The following is a 16,525-nucleotide window of genomic DNA, read 5'->3' as shown; positions in this document are numbered from 1 at the left end:
TGTGTAGTGTAGATAGAATTTTTAATAGGTGACATATTTACTTAGTTTTCAGGAATAACATCACCTTCTGATGGAAACAGTTCCAAATAACCAGTTTCAAAATGCTCTCTCCTTAGCCTATATTTTAGTTGAAAAGATGTGCCTCTCTCACTCACTGCTGAAATGTTCCCTACAGGTTGATAAGAAGGACATTTTTTGTCTGAAATATTGGCTGGGGTCACACACTGCCAATAAACACTTGTCATAGAAAAGGTCAGAGAGTCTAGAATATACTTGTCTTTCTGTAAAAGAAAAATGCACAAACTGTCCTTAGATTTGATTCCCAGAAGACCTGCAGGTTCAGAAAGAGTTTCCTGTTATACCCTTCTCTTTTACAAAGTATGAAAATATACTTCTGTTTAAGGCATCGCTTTTATTTTATTTTATTTTTATTGAAGTATAGCTGATTTACAAGTGCCTATCTCTGCTGTACAGCAAAGTGACTCAGTTATACACACACACACATATATATATTCTTTTCCATTATGGTTTATCGTAGGATAAGGCATCGCTTTTATAAAACCAACCGCACTGGTGGCACACTGGAGCACTTAGGAACAAATGAAGCCTTGTGCTGACAGGGAGCCAAAGTAGGAAGGCACCCCCTAAATGCCCCACACAGAGGAGCTGGCCCTCACCTCTAGGATTCCCAGAGAACCTTCTGGGACTCAGGATAATCTGAAACTGGGACTGAGGGAGGGCAAGTGTCAACCCATTTATTAAATATTTGGTAAGTCTTAAATTTCTAGATTAAAAAAAAACCCGACTCAATATTTTTATGCCTCACTCCAAGGATCATATTGCAGTTTTCACTTTGGAGACCAAGATATAGGGAGGGACTTCTGGGGCATCAGCTGAGAGACGCCTGCCTGCAGGTTGGACCCTGAAGGCTGGAGGGCCCCCTTTGGGGGAGTAATAGCTTTTCCTTTTAACCAGAAGGAAAACCCAGACTCCCAAGTCCCTCAGTGTCTGGTACTATCTCCTGAAGTGGGCAGGGGACCGCCACTCCTCTGCCACCTACTCCTCTGGCTGCCTCTCGGAGGGGTCCTTTGATCCTGGAGGGTGGGGAGCGGGCCCCTGGGGGCAGGGAAGGGGCTGCCAGTGCTGCGGGCATTTTCTCTGGGAGGTTCCCGGGTGCACCCTCACCAGGCAGGGCCTCCATTAATTGCTGGTTGAGGGGACGGTTGAGGCAGCAGCTGTGGGTGTTGGTAGGGAGCAAAGCCCTAAAGTGGGACCTTATCACCCTAAACCTGGAGTCATCTGGGAGGCAGGCCCTGGTAAAAGGGCTTCACCCCACTGCTTCCAGCTTTACAGAGCCTTGTGCCTAGAACCTCCTCTGTAAATATTTGTTGGATTTAGTTGAATGGAGTTGAAATCTCATTTCCTGATTCCAGCCAGGTTGGAAGGGAAGGCTGGGTGGGCCGGGCTCTGATTTGTGGGGGGTGGAGTGGGAGGGAAGCAAAGCCAGATTGGGCAGCTCAGCCCTTAGGGGAACATCCTGAACCCCGAAGAGCTTCAGCCATTCTCATCCTTCCAGCCGCTACGTGGCTGAGGGTCCGCATCCCAGATGAGGGTCCCTGATGGTCCAGCATGCAGGGAAGCAGGTGCAGGGAGAGGCTGGGAGGGGCCAAGTGAAGGGAACAGCCAAACCCAGAGCCCCAGGGGATGTGTGTGCAGAACACAAGTTTCAATGGAACAGAGTCTTGGTCCCCATCTTCTAGGACTTCTCTCCAAGGAAGCTTCTCAGCCAGTTCTGCCCTCCTTGGCCTGGTGCTTGGGAAAGGCTCCCTATTCTGGCAACGGGAGAAGACCTCGGCACGTGTCCCCCCACGTGCTCAGAAGCATTACCTGTCCTCAGCGCGCGCACACAGACCCGCGTCTGTGCCTACTTGCAGACTCACGGGGCCAGCCCAAGGCACACATGTGTCCCACAGGCAGACACACAAGCACACGCACTTGCCTGCCCTCCGTCAGACCTTCCGGTGTGAACACACGTATACGCACTCCTAGAGACAGCCAGCACCCCCCAGACACGGGTCATCCCTCAGGCACAGACAGCCAGCCCACCTGTCCCACTCGGAGGGACGTGAAGCAGATGGGGTCCCCCAGGCTACGTGCTCCTCCAAGGCTGGTGTCCACCAGAGTCAGAGCCGCATTAGAGCAGCTGGCGTGACACAGGCTCCCACTGTGCTGCCAGGCCCAGGGGACAAAGGGGGCCTATTTCCTCCCTCTCCCTGCAATCCTCCACCCTGGGGCCTGGGAGCCCAGCCGCCTGTTGCAGAGGGTTAGGGAGACTCCCCAAGAGGCCAGGTTCTGCATGAGGGGCTCGTGGAAAACTCCAGCCTGGGCGGGGATGGGGAGATGTAACTCCTGCCTCAGGAACACCAGAGGGACGGGGGACCCCCTCCACTCTTTGGGTGGGGAGAGGAGAATCAAGGTTTGCACTTGTCCTGCTCGAGATGGGCACAGACCCCTACAATGTCTGGGAGGAGAGTTTCAGCTGCTCGTGGAATCAGGACATGGCCACTCTGTAAGGGTGTGGAGGCTGCAGCCTGCTGGTCACTTGACCCCCTCAAAAGCCTCCGTGACCACAGCCACTGCCGTCATCACGCCCTCCATTTCTGCTTTGACATCTTCACTACTTTTTTCTGGCACTTAACCCCCCCCCGCCCCCCTGCAATGTGTTCGTTCTGTCGCATCCCTCCGTCACTGGTGATGGATTTCTTACTAGGTACGGGTGCTGCTCTGAGCACAGGCGTGCTGGGCTCCTTTCATTTCACTCTGTGACAGATTTGCACCAGGGCTATGTTCCAGGCAAACTGATGCTTCTTGCTTTCTTCCGAAGACAAGACCTTTTCCTTTCTCTGTGCTTTTTGCTCATTCACATAGTAAGGAGTACAATAAACACTTATTGAGCATAGGGTTACCAGACACAATAATGCAGTATTTTTATTCATTCTTAGTAGTATTTGTTATTAGTAGTATTCATTGTTTATCCAAAATTCAAATCTAACTGGACATTCTGAATTTTTATTTGCTAAACGTGGGGACCTAACTGAGCACCTACTGTGAGCTGCGCTTGGGAGATACAGTGACGACAGAGCCAGTGTCTGCCCTCAGGAAGCTTCCAGTGTAGTGGGCGAGACTGACAAGTAAATACAGCCCTACCACAAGGAGGGCTGGGGCTCTTATAGGGGAATTTCAGGGTACCATGGGTGCCCAGGGAAGGGAAAGCCACCCTGGTCTTGGGAGGTCAGAGAAGTCTTCCGGGAGGAAGGGTACTTGAGTTAAGACTTGTCTTAGTCCGTTCAGGCTGCTGTAACAGAATACCATAGACTGGGTGACTTATAAACAACAGAAATTTATTTCTCACAGTTTTGGAGGTGGTAAGTCCAAGGTCAATACACCATCAGATTCAGTGTCTGGTGAGAGCCTGCTTCCTAGTTCACAGATGACCATCTTTTTGCTGTGTCTTTACATGGTGGGAAGGGTGAGGGAGCCCTCTGGGGTCTCTTTTATAAGGGCATTAATCCCATTCATGAGCTTTCCACCCTTATGACTTAATCACCTCCAAAGTCCCCACCTCTTAATAATATCCTGTCAGGGTTAGGATTTTGACATGTGAACTTTGGGGGCACACAAAAATTCAGTCCACAATGAATCATAAAAACTCAGCGGGGGTGGGGAGCCACAGTGAGCACTGGGATGGGAGAGACGGGCTGCAATTCTGTGCACTGGCCCAGGGAGCCCCACATTTAAATGGCTCTCTACTGGCTGCGGGAGGTGGGTCAACTGGGACAGGACTGAAGGCATTTGAAGGAGCCAGAGCCAAGGCTAGCATGCAAGACAGGGCAGGTAGAGACAAAGGAAACTCCAACTGTATGGGTAGCCTATGCTTTCTATAAAAGGCTGAGGCAAAGAAGGACCCAGAATCAATTACAGATTGAATGCTTGGCATTCAGAAGGGGAAATGGCAGGTGCCACCTTGACCTTGTGTCAGGAACCACCATGATATCCTCCCTTCCACTGTATGACACCCCAGCTGGGACTTAGTGAGCCAACCCATGGCTGGATGTGAGGGAGGGGACTATGGCCAGACACAGACCTGAATGGACATGCATGTGAGCATGTACGGCTGGGTGAAGTGGCCGGGTGCCTGAGTGCATGACATCTCTTATTGTCTCATTGGTTTGGGCTTGCAAGACTAGGGCAGCAAAGGATGTAAAGAGCATGAACATCACCTTTAGAAACACCCGAGTTCGAATCCTGACTCTACCACTTACTAGCTGGTTAATCTCCACTGAGTTAACATAACCTCTCTGAGCCTAAGTTCCCCTCTTTGCAAAATGGGGAAAATTCCACCAACAAATTAATGGGACTAATGCTAATTTTGCAGGATTGTTGGGAGGATTAAATGAGATGATGTAAATAAAATAACAGGCACATAATTGGCTGTGTAAAGGTTTATTTTTCTTTCCCTGCAAGCACCACACCTGCTATTCACACAGCAGTCATCACATGAAAAATAAGAGCAACAACATTTATATAATGTGGACCAACCAGTTAAGTCTTTTTTTTTTTTTGGCCACACAGCGCGGCATGCCGGATCTTAGTTCCCTGACCAGGGATTGAACCCATTGCCCCCTGCAGTGGAAAAGCGGAATCTTAACCACTGGACCGCCAGGGAAGTCCCAAGATTTTCTAAGGTATTCATAATTAAGAGATGGAACATCATACTCTTTTAATATCCCAGTGAGATTTCCTGTATTTATAACCTTTCTTAAACTGAGAATCATAAAGACTTGTTACTCACCAATGGTTAAGATCTAAAGAAAAACTAAAATCTGGGTACAGTCAGGTATTTCCATCATTAAGTTTCTACTGTTTGCAAATGAATGCAAAAACTGTTTTCCTTATTCCAATGTAAGAATTTCTCTGGAAAGTGTTCTCAGTACTCCCAGGGAGTAATGGGCCATCTGTAGCTCTTCCTGTGCTGTCAGCGTTAATTGCCCCAAGAGGAGGACTAAATGTGTGATCTGTTCTGCTAATCCCAGGGAAAACTTTATTTTCTAGCACACTACTTTCTCTTGCCTCTTGCAGACTAAAGGAGATCTCTGTGATGGATTAAATGTTTGTGAGCCCCCCTCCCTGCGAATTCATATACTGAAGCCCTCACCACCCATTGTGACTCTGTATTTGTAAATGGGGCCCCTAAGGAAGTAATTAGGGTTAAACGAGGTCATGAGGGTGGTGCCCGAATCCAATAGGACTGATGTCCTTATAAGAAGAGGAAGAGACACGAGAGATTTCTCTCACTCTGCACCTGCGCAGAGGAAAAGCCATGTGAAGACACAGAGAGAAGGCAGCCGTCTACAAGCCATGAGAGTCCTCACCAGGAAGCAAATCAGCTGGCACCTTAACCTTGAACTTCCAGCCTCCAGAACTGTGAGAAATAAATGTCTGCTGTTGAAGACACCCAGTCTGCAGTACTTTGTTACGGCAGCCCGAGTGGACAAATAAGGCTCTCTGTTCCTCCCATGCCGCGTCTGCCCGTGGCAGCTTGGTCTCAGACTGCTGCTAGTGCATGACACACATGCACAGGACATGCTTTCCCCCCTCCCGACCCTGGCCCCTTTCTAATAGCAGGTTTCCCCAGCAACCAACTTTCCGGGCAGTCCATTCCCTTTCCTCTTAATCAAGTCCATTCTCCATTGAATGGGCTTCTTTACTCACTGCCTTGAGGGAAGCAGATTCTTTTTTGTTTTTTATTCTTTTAAATTTAATTTTATTTATTTTTTTGTACAGCTGGTTCTTATTAGTTATCTATTTTATACTTATTAGTGTGTATATGTCAATCCCAATCTCCCATTTCATCCCACCACCACCCACCCCCCCGGCCACTTTCCCCCCTTGGTGTCCATAATTTTGTCCTCTACATCTGTGTCTCTATTTCAAGGGCAGCAGATTCTACAGACTGACATTTTCTAGGCACTTTTCATCTTTTTTTTTTTTTTTTGCGGTACGTGGGCCTCTCCCTGTTGTGGCCTCTCCCGTTGCGGAGCACAGGCTCCGGATGCGCAGGCATGGCTCACGGGCCCAGCCGCTCCGCGGCATGTGGGATCTTCCCGGACCAGGGCACGAACCCGTGTCCCCTGCATCGGCAGGTGGACTCCCAACCACTGCGCCACCAGGGAAGCCCTTTTTCATCTTTAAAGTGCTTTTTTTCCAAATCTATATTTCAAAGCATACCCAAAGGGCACAGCAGAACTTTTAAATGGTAATCCCCATGAGTGACCGTCTTTGGTGTGCTCCCTCTGGGGCCTCTGGGGATGGGATGGGGGAGGGGACAATGGTATGTGAATGGTCCCGCCCTTACCACCTCCCACCCCCAGATGGGCTGGGCTCCTTTGGGCCGCCATTCCTTTGCTCCCGCTCTTCCTGTCCTCAGAGCTGCCTTCCCTACTCCTCGCCAGCTAACCCAGTCCTAGCCCACCACCCTGACTTGGGTCCACCCCACCTTTCCCATGTCTTACCTCCCTTTTTTGACTGTCGGCCCCCTGCACGTGGTGGCTGCGTCTCTCTCACCCTTGTGAATCTGACTGACCAAAGGCTTATCGTGATTTACCACCATGCTCCGTGCTTACCTGGGTTCTCTTTCCATTCTCAATGTTAATTCCCTTGGGTAGTTTCTCTTGTCCCCATTTTACAGAAGAAGAAACTGGCTCATTGAGACAAGGTTCCTTGCCTAGAAGCAGGCAGCTGGGGTAGGAGCTCTGCTCCTTCATCCCCCAGCCCAGGCCCAGCCCTCAGTGCCTTTGCTGACCTGCCATCTCCGAGACCCCCTTCTCTCTGTCTGAGTCCCGACCTGCTCTCCTAGGTGCTGGTCTTCAGGACTCTTTATTTTCCAGTACAATCCACTAGAACGCCAGCCCCGGGAACCCCCAGCATTTATAAACAGAGCCTGCAAGTGGTGGACCCTTGATTATATTGGGTGAAGAAAAGAGCCCTGTTTTCCTGACTAGACTTCAAGTTCTAAGCGGCAGAATGCACCTGCTTGGCTTCTGTCCCCGGCACAGGGCCGGGCACACTGGGGGGGCTCCTCCCCCACCCACCGGACACTCCTCACCGTCCCACCCCTGCCTCCAGCTGCTCGTTATAAAAACCCCAGACTAGCGCCCGTGGTCTTCACCCCTGCTGCCGGAACTCACTTTTGCCATGATTGTTAATATGCCTTTTTCCTTTTTCTCTCTGAATCAACATTAGCTTTGCTAGCTCCCTTCCCTCCGCCTGATAAGGATGGGGTAACGGCATCTGTATGAACTTGGGGTGTGCTTTTGTTGCCTTGTCAGAACAGCAGCTCCTATCTGGCCGGTGATGGGCTGGGAGCCAGCCCCCAACAATGGAGGCCTTGTGAGCTGGCCTTGGGGGATGGTGCTGGGAGCCTGCAGTTCAGCACACACACAACCCTTCCGGGTGCCACCTTCCTATCTCCGGCCACCGAGCCCTTGCCAATGTTGGAACTGTAACCCAACCCCTGTAATTGCATGTCCCGATAGAGCATTGCTGGGCTTGGGCCACAGCTCAACAGTGAGTTAGGGTGCTGGGATAGTCACCATAGACTATGGGTGCTCCTGATTGGGGGAGCCTCTGGCTGGGTGTCCCCCACTCTCCTCCCAGGGGTCTTGGGCTGACTGAGAAAACCACACAAGCACAAGGCAGGCGATCTCAGCTTCCCACACCTTGGAATCAGTGTGTTGGGAGACCCACCACACACACCCTGACCCATTCAAAAAGAATGGTTTCTCTTTCCTCTTCAAACCTCCCACCCCCAGCCTACCTCCTTCTGCTCCTAGCTGCCCCTTTCTCTGGAATTCTCCACCCCTCTCATTCTGCTTGCCCTTCTTTTTTTTTCTTTTTTAACATCTTTATTGAAGGATAATTGCTTTACAATTGTGTGTTAGTTTCTGCTGTATAACAAAGTGAATCAGCTATGCATATACATATATCCCCATATCTCCTCCCTCTTGCATCTCCCTCCCACCCTCCCTATCCCAAAATAGATAGCTAGTGGGAAGCAGCTGCATAGCACAGGGAGATCAGCTCCATGCTTTGCGCCCTTCATATCTTTGGCTTTCTCCTGCCTTTTTTCTTAGGCTCTCCTCCTCCTTAGGCCCAGCCTCTCTTCCCATCTTCCTCCTTCTCCCTGGGTCTTCTCCCATAGAGGGAGCTCAGATGGCAGCTCTGCGGTCCCCAACCCACCCCAGGATTCTGACCTCTGGAAAATCTAAGATGCCTTGGGGGAGGCAGTTGGCTCCAAGACCCCCTCCCACTCGTACCAAGACCATCATCCTGCCTTCACTGAGCCCCCAGGGCTGTGTGCTCCAAACAGTGCCTGGGATGAGGTGGACTATGGGATTGGCAAGATCCCTGCCCTCCCAGAACTTCCAGTTTGGGGGAGGAAATGGGTACTGAACAAGTCTTCAGGTGCCAAGTGCCATGATGAGTGACAGTGAATTCTAATCTGGGACTTCTCCAGTGGAAAATCAGAATTGGATACTTTGCACTGGTGCCCGTTTGTTCCAGGTACACCCCTAGTCATCATGTTATATTCAGTCTCATGTGCAGGTTTCAGGAGGATGCCTCTGGTTGCCATGTAACAACCAGCAACAAGACAGAGTGAGCATACAGAGACAGGGGAACCCATCAGAATAACACAGGATGAGGTGATGGAGGCTGCGCAACACGTTGGCGATGGAGAAGATGGACGATGGGACTGATCGAAGAGCATCTGAGTGGTAGAATCTGTAAGTGAACGTTGGGATGTGGGGTGAAGAGGGAAGGACGTATAAAGATGGCTCGCAGTTATCTTGCTTAAGCAGCTAGGTAGATGCAGGTGCCACTTACCATATGGGAAGAGTGGAGACAGCACATATTTGGGGCTGGGAGGGGAGCCAAGAGTTCAGCTGTAGATATGTTAAGTTTGAGATACCCAGGCTATAACAGCATCAGCATCCCTTCCCTCCTGTTTAGCAATAGAAGCCCACTGCCTATCCCCCCGCCCCAGCCAGTGTTTCTGGTTGGGCTATCACATATACGGCCTCACTTCCCCAAGCACGCCAAAGGGCGTGACTCAGGCTGGCCAGTCAGAGCACTCACCCCCCTGGACACAAAGGTTGGTCCTTGGGTGAGCACACATGGGGGACACTGAAGGAGAGAGGATTGCACTCTTCTCTGAGTTTGTGAGCTGTAAGAAAATGTAGGGCTGGCACTGTCAGTGGCATCATTCAGTCAGAAAATTAAACCAACACAGGAAAGACAGATCAGGAAATGGAGAGAGACAACTCTGGTAACATCATTTGAACCTCTGGGTCCATCCGTGCCTGAAGGTAGATCCTCTCTTTGATCCAATACATGACCTCATAAAATCTTTTTTCCCCCTAGGAGCTAGTTTGAATACTTTTGCAGGTGACTGAAAGAGACAATCCAATAAGTCTAACACAGCAGCCAAGAGATGTCAGGTGGGGCTTCTGGAGCAAAGACAGATGCAGAAATGGAGGAAGCCAGGTTCTGAGGAGGGACAGACAAATGAGACAATGGCTAGAGAAGGACACGGAATCAAGGGACACATGGCAGAGACTCCCAAATGACTCCAAATGACTTCACTTTTGCTTTCTTTCTCGAGTTTTTACCTTCCAGGTAGGTGCAACCGTGTGGCTAAGTCTGGTTAAAGGGATGTGAGTGGAAGTACTGTGTGGGCTTTTCCATTTCCCACCAGGCAAACCTGGTGATGAGAACCTTGGGAGCTCTCGTGGACTCTGTAGCCTTGGACACCAGTGGACACTGCCTGATACCCCATCTAAAACCGAGGCCCTCCTTCCCCCAACTGCCAGGAACACTGTCCACTCACAGCTCAGCTGAATCTTTCCCCAGAAACTGCTTTGCCCAAAGTTATGCTTCCTCCCTGGGAGTATCAAAAGGGGGCCCGTATCCAATGACTTGTGGGGTAACAAACCTAGTTCCTTGCTTTAATTGAGACAACTGTGAAGGCCACCCCAGCACCAGAGCTCCTCTGGGATTGGCTGAGTCCTCTGTTGTGACTGCATCACAGCTCAGCTCTGCCCTTTGCCCAGTGTTACCTCCATCACTCCCCCTGCCATCAGGGTTCACTCCCCAGTAGAACACCTGGCTGCAAATCTGTCTCAGAGTCTGTTTCCTGAGTAATCCAACCTCTGACAGAAGCTGTCTTAGACTGTGTGCTGGAAGCAACATGTTGAAAGTAGTGAAGTAAAAAGATACAAGAAACCTGAGTCCTCCAAAACCACTAAACCCCCGTATCAGCCCTGAACCATCAAGGTACATGAGAGAAAAAACAACAACAACAAAAAAAAACCCTTCTACTTTGTGTAAGCCAGTGTAGTTTGAGGCCTTTGTTACAGTAGTCTAAACTATATTCTGATTAACATAGAATTTGACATCCAGAAGTGGAATGTCGGATGTGGCAGAATTTTAAACATGAGGCGTTGTGCGGTGAGCAGATATGTCAGGTTGGAAAGCTGGTGACCCGTGCTATGCAAAACAGTTGGTAACACTATCTCCTCTGATATCTTGGAAGACAGTTCACGTGCCTACTGAGCCTCTAGTTCTAGAGGAAGTGGTTAGAAAAGGTGCAAGTGTTGGTGGGTAGTCTTCTCCCCACATTTATAGCAAGGTCCTGGAAGAGAGAAACACTCAGAAGAGAGACAGCAGTTTGCAAGCATAGATGAAAATAAACAGAGCTCTGTTCATGGAGATTCTTCCTGCCTGTGGCCAGTAAGGTAAGTTGACTAAGAATCCAGTATTTGGAAAGGTGCTGAGGAAGTCAACTGCTTTTGCACCCCAAACTGAGGAAGTGACGTGAAGGAGCCCTGAAGAGGCAGCTTTCCCAGGAGACAAGACTGTGGCCCAAGCCTTTCCCAGTTAGCTCCAGTTAGGAACACCCTGCCCGACAATGGGAGTCAGTTCAACAGCCCAGAGCAGATTCAGGGTGCTGCCTTTCCACACAGGCCTACTAGGTTAGGTAACCTCATAAACTATTATAAAGTCAAGACAGGGTAGGATGGGCAGAGTATAGAGGCTGGGAAATAAATGTGCGTAAAAATGTCTTCAGGTTTAAGAACTATGTCTGCTCCAGCTTTTTTGGCTGGGTTACTTGCTTATGGAACAGATTAGAAACAAATAGACTGTAGTCATACTAATTTTTTAAAAATAGTTTTAGGGACTTCCCTGGTGGCGCAGTGGTTAAAAATCCGCCTGCCAACGCAGGGGACACGGGTTTGAGCCCTGGTCCAGGAAGATCCCACATGCCACGGAGCAACTAAGCCCATGCGCCTCAACTACTGAGCCTGCGCTCTAGAGCCTGCGAGCCACAACTACTGAGCCCGTGTGCCACAACTACTGAAACCTGTGTGCCTAGAGCCCGTGCTCCACAACAAGAGAAGCCACCACAGTAAGAAGCCCGCATACTGCAACCAAGAATAGCCCCTGCTCACAGTAACTAGAGAAAGCCCGCACGCAGCAACGAAGACCCAATGCAGCCAAAAATAAAATAAATAAATTTAAAAAAATAGTTTGGGCCTTCCCTGGTCGCGCAGTGGTTGAGAGTCCACCTGCCGATGCAAGGGACACGGGTTCGTGCCCCGGTCCAGGAAGATCCCACATGCCACGGAGCGGCTGGGCCCGTGAGCTATGGCCACTGAGCCTGCGCGTCCGGAGCCTGTGCTCCGCAACGGGAGAGGCAACAACAGTGAGAGGCCCGGGTACCACAAAAAAAAAAAAAGTCAATGTTTAATCCAAGATCATGAAGTTTTATATTTTTCTTTCTTACATTTAGGTCTATAATCAACTTTGAGTTAATTTTTATATGTGGTGTGAAGTAGGGATCTGATTACATTCTTTTGAATAGGGAGATCTAGTTGTCCCAGGACCATGCTTGAAAAAGACTATTTTTTCACCATGTGTCAAAGTCTCCATGTCCAGAGTCTCAATTCTGTTCCATTGACTTATGTGTCTATTCTTATGCCAGTACCATGCTGTGTTGATTAATGTAGTTTTGCAGTAAGTTTTGAAATAGGGTAGTGTGAGTCTTCCAAATTTGTTCTTCTTTTTCAAGACTGTCTTGGCTATGCTGGGCCCCTTGCAATTTTATATGAATCTTAGATACATTTTCAATTTCTGCAAAAAAGGCAGCTGGAATTTTAATAGGGATTTCATTGAGTCTGTAGGTCATTTGGGGGAATATTACCATCTTAACAATATTGTGTTCTAATCCATGGACACAGGATGACTTTCCATTTATTTAGTTTCTCTTCAATTTATTTTAATGATGTCTTATAGTTTTCAATGTACAAGGCTTGTTCGATTTATTCCTATTTAATTCTTTTCTATATGATTGTACATTGAATTATGTTTTGTATTTCACTTTTTAATGTTATGCTAAGTTTTTGAGGGTAAGTCATTGGCAAAAGTCTACAAGGCTGGCCAGTACAACTCTAGAATTGCTCAACTCCTAAAGCAAGCTGTGAGCTCCCAAACCTGCACCGGCAGGAAACAGGCTGTGAACACTGCACCCTCACCACCCAGAAGGGTATATTCTCCAATGCCCTTTTCAGATGTGGCCCTGGAGGACAACAGGTAGACAAAGAAATACTGCCCCGAAAGCAGAGCCAAGAGCCACAGAGAATGTTTTCAGGTATTCAATACCAAAGAACGTTCTCCTCTCTGAGATAGGGAACCCTTGGAATTCCTGCCCAGTGCGATCTGTTAATTGCTATGTTCCTGCTATGTGTTTTCTATTTTTCCCTCTCCAAATGGCAGATTAATTGGGGTTATCCTGTTCTGCCTTATAGAGTATATGTGTATGTGTTGCTGGTTGGTAAAGGGGAACAAATAGATAACTTGGTTTTTAGTTTGTATGTCACCAGACCAACATCTGAACTTCATATAAAGATCTGACAATTGTCAGGAAGGCCTGGGCTCTGAGCTGGTTGCAGTCATGGATGAAACCTTGTGGGTTTGGGCTTGGGAAGGGGATTAGCATGTTGCACGTGTGAGAAGAAAGCGTGCATTTATTTGGGCGGTCAAAGGTGCAGAGGGTGATAGAGATCGCCAGCTTTCCCTCAATAGCCATTCTCCTCTTCTTCAATAGTGATGGAATCTTTAAGTGGACACATTGCTGCCCAACGAAGACCATATTTCTTAAGTTCCTTTGCCACTAGTTGTGTTTTTTGACCAAGTCTGAGGGCAATACCTTGTGATTGGACATGTATGCAACTTCCAGGCCGTGTCCCTCAAAGGAAGTAGCCTTATTTCCTCCTTCCTCTTTTCCCCTTTCCTTCTGGCTGGGAGGTTGAAGTGCTGGCTAGGGCTGGGGCGTCCATCTTGGAGAGAAGCTGCAAGTTAAGGATGGCAGAGCAACAGATAGAAGAAGTTACCGTATCACCCCTACACTGCCTTCCTAGGCTTTTCATGTGAGAGTCAACTTCTACCTTTGAGACAGTCTTTGGGGATTCCTCTGTTACAGCAGCCTAACGTTATCCTAACTAATACAGAAAGTTTATCTGTTTTTTTCCTTTTTATTTCCGGCCATGCCGCATGACTTGCGGGATCTCAGTTCCCCGACCAGGGTTTGAACCCGGGCCACGGCAGTGAAAACGCCGGATCCTAACCACTGGACCATCAGGGAATTCCCAGTTTATTTGTTTTTAAGATGGGAGAGACTAGAGCATGTTGTGTGCTCGTGGAAATAACCCATTAAGGAGGGAGAGATTGATGAGGAAAGAGAGTGGGGAGATAGGCGAAGGAAAAAAGCCCTTGAGAAGATGAGAAGCAATGGGATTCAGGGAACAAGAGATGGAATTTTTCTTTCACTGAAAAACTGGGACGCTTCTTCCATTGTAATGAGGCAGACACGGGGATATCTGTGAATTTAGTGGTGGGAAGGTGAGGGAGGTTCAATATAATTGCAAGAGAGTAAAGCCATGATAACCCATGGAATCTTGATTTCATTGGACTCCTCCACACATCCTTTGTTCCCTGACTCACTCATCGTTGATCCACTTGTGCTATATATATATTTTTTAATAAATAAATTAGTTTATTTATTTTTGACTGTGTTGGATCTTCATTTCTGTGCTAGGGCTTTCTCTAGTTGCGGCGAGCGGGGGCCACTCTTCATCGCGGTGCGCGGGCCTCTCACTATCGCGGCCTCTCTTGTCGCGGAGCACAGGCTCCAGACGCGCAGGCTCAGTAGTTGTGGCTCACGGGCCTAGTTGCTGTGGGATCTTCCCAAACTAGGGCTCGAACCCGTGTCCCCTGCATTGGCAGGCGGATTCTCAACCACTGCGCCACCAGGGAAGCCCTCGTGCTATATTTTTAATTCGTTATTTGTAATGATTAAATAGGCTCCTGCAGAACCACCACCCAAACCAAAGCCTTGACAATGACCCACATCTTTCCATACGATTCCTCCTCGCCATCCCAGCCCCCTACCTCCCCCAACCCACAGTAACTATCATCCTGAAGTCTGTGTACCACATTCCCTTGATGTCCTTTTTATATAGTTTTATTGCATCTACATATATTTCCAAAAATTATACATTTTATATTAATTGTTTTTAACCTCATTAAAAGGGTATTGCTCTCCACGCAATCTTTGGGGACTTACCTTTTTTACTTAATTGTATATGGCTAAGATTTATTCACATTGTTTTACTTTGCTGTGGCTCATTTATTTAACCTGCTTTGTGATAGTCCATTGTGTGAACATCCCGCAGTTTATTCATCCACAAACCTTGGACTCTAAGCTGGGAGAGGAGAGAAGTGAAGGCAGGAGGGGGCTGATGGATAGAGACAAAGTGAAGGAATCAGTGGACTGGAGAGTTCTATGAGGCCAGAGACCTGTGGCAGGGCCACCTGGGCCAGGAAGCAGAAAGGCTTGGAGGCAATGGATGGATGGTTGGATAGTGGAAGGTGAGAAGTTCTGATTTCAGAAGTAAGGCTTTGGGTGGCCATAAGGTCTTCAGGGCTAAATGTGGCAATGGATAGCTAAGGCGGGAATTATTGGAGATGTAGGTGATGGAAGCAAGAGGTCAGAGTGTGGATATAGGTCTTTCCATTTGTCTAGGATAGTGGCAGGAGGGGGTACAGGAGAAGATGAGGAGGCTGGAACATGGGTCTTCACTGGGGGAGGGAGCAAGCCTGGGAGGCTGGGAGATGACAGGGCCGAGGAGGGAGGATGGCATAGCTGGAAGCAGCAGTGTCAATGGTTCAGGGCTTTACAAGAGGATGGGAGTAATGGGCTGGAAATGACCATGAGGAATAATACGGACAACTCCATCTTTTCACCCTGAGGTGCAGAGAATGTGAGACTAAACATCCTCCACCTGAGAGGGCTGCTGGGAGGTGGTAGCTCAGGGCCAGGAGGAGAAGGACGCATTCCAAGAAGAGGCTGAAGATCTAGGAGAGAGCGCTGCCTGTGGTGCAGGAGCTCCAGGGCGTGTCGTGTGAGAGCAGGGGGAGGGCAGATCGCAGGGGAGGGCAGGCAGGCGTATCAGGGCTCAGCCGAGGCAGGCGAGGAAGCCGTGCTGTGGTGGGGGGGGAGGCCAGATCGGCTCTCTCTCACCAGCTAGGAGCGCGGCATGCCGTGGCACGTGCGTGGAAGTGTCATCACTCAGCATCCTGCTTCCATGCCACTGTGTCATCAGCCCTGTTTGTCTCTCAGGGTTGAGGTACCTCATGGGAAGGGGAGCCGGGAAGTTAGTACTCTTCCCTTAGATCCAGTGCTGGGGTCAGGGGAAACCAGTGCAGAGAACTGCCTTGGTTAGAGAGGTGGGGCTGGAGGTCTTGCCTCCATCGCTAAGGAAATCCAGGGATGCAGCCTGGACACCTGACGTCACCTTCCTGTTGGTTCAGGTTGGCCCTGGGCTAGTCCAGCTTGACCTATGAGAAGTCCTCAGACCCCAGTCTGAGGGTAGAGACACCATCTTGCCTCTTAGGGAGGCCCCTCTGAGGGAGGATATTCAGAGGGAAAGAAGAAGAGGTGAAGCCAGCCACTTGGGAGCCAAGGACGGCTCTAAGAAAGACGCGGGCCTGCCCACCATTGTTCTTCAACACAATCGGTACAGAAAGAAAGGAAGAGCCCAGCCCAGCCCAGCCTGTGTTTCTGAGGCAAGCTTTCCTTCTGGATTTCCCACCTAGGATTAACTCAATTATCCTTCTTAAACCATGAAAGCTTGGAATGAGGGTCTGGGATCGTTAGACTCAAAGTCCCTGGATTATTTTCTGTGCCTCGTCTCCTACACTGACCTCAGATATGACCTAGCCACTGCCTCTCCCCCATCCCAGAAACCCAGCCCGTACCCCGCTGGTGCTTTCTCTTCCCTCCCTCAGGACCATGGGCCTCAAAGATCTGAGTAGAAGCCCGAGGTCAGAACACTCCCAGGTGGCAGCA

General features: G+C 49.2%; 1 long non-coding RNA gene across 3 annotated transcripts in view; it reads left to right on the top strand.

Annotated features, from left to right (window-relative positions):
* LOC117199474 (uncharacterized) overlaps positions 1 to 15,661 on the top strand; it is a 170,290-nt gene extending 154,629 nt beyond the window's left edge. The window contains exons 4-6 of one of the 3 annotated variants that reach the window (XR_007470876.1): positions 4,633 to 4,745; positions 8,653 to 8,843; positions 9,481 to 15,661. This is a non-coding gene — a long non-coding RNA (uncharacterized LOC117199474). Of the gene's footprint in view, positions 1 to 4,632; positions 4,746 to 5,139; positions 7,243 to 8,652 lie in introns of those variants that run through there. The other 2 variants (XR_007470875.1, XR_007470874.1) reach the window with 2 other exon arrangements.
* Positions 15,662 to 16,525: the final 864 nt, after the last annotated feature.

The sequence above is a fragment of the Orcinus orca genome, chromosome 13 (assembly GCF_937001465.1).
Source record: "Orcinus orca chromosome 13, mOrcOrc1.1, whole genome shotgun sequence".
Taxonomy (NCBI): domain Eukaryota; kingdom Metazoa; phylum Chordata; class Mammalia; order Artiodactyla; family Delphinidae; genus Orcinus; species Orcinus orca.
This window is presented reverse-complemented; position numbering and strand designations above follow the sequence as displayed.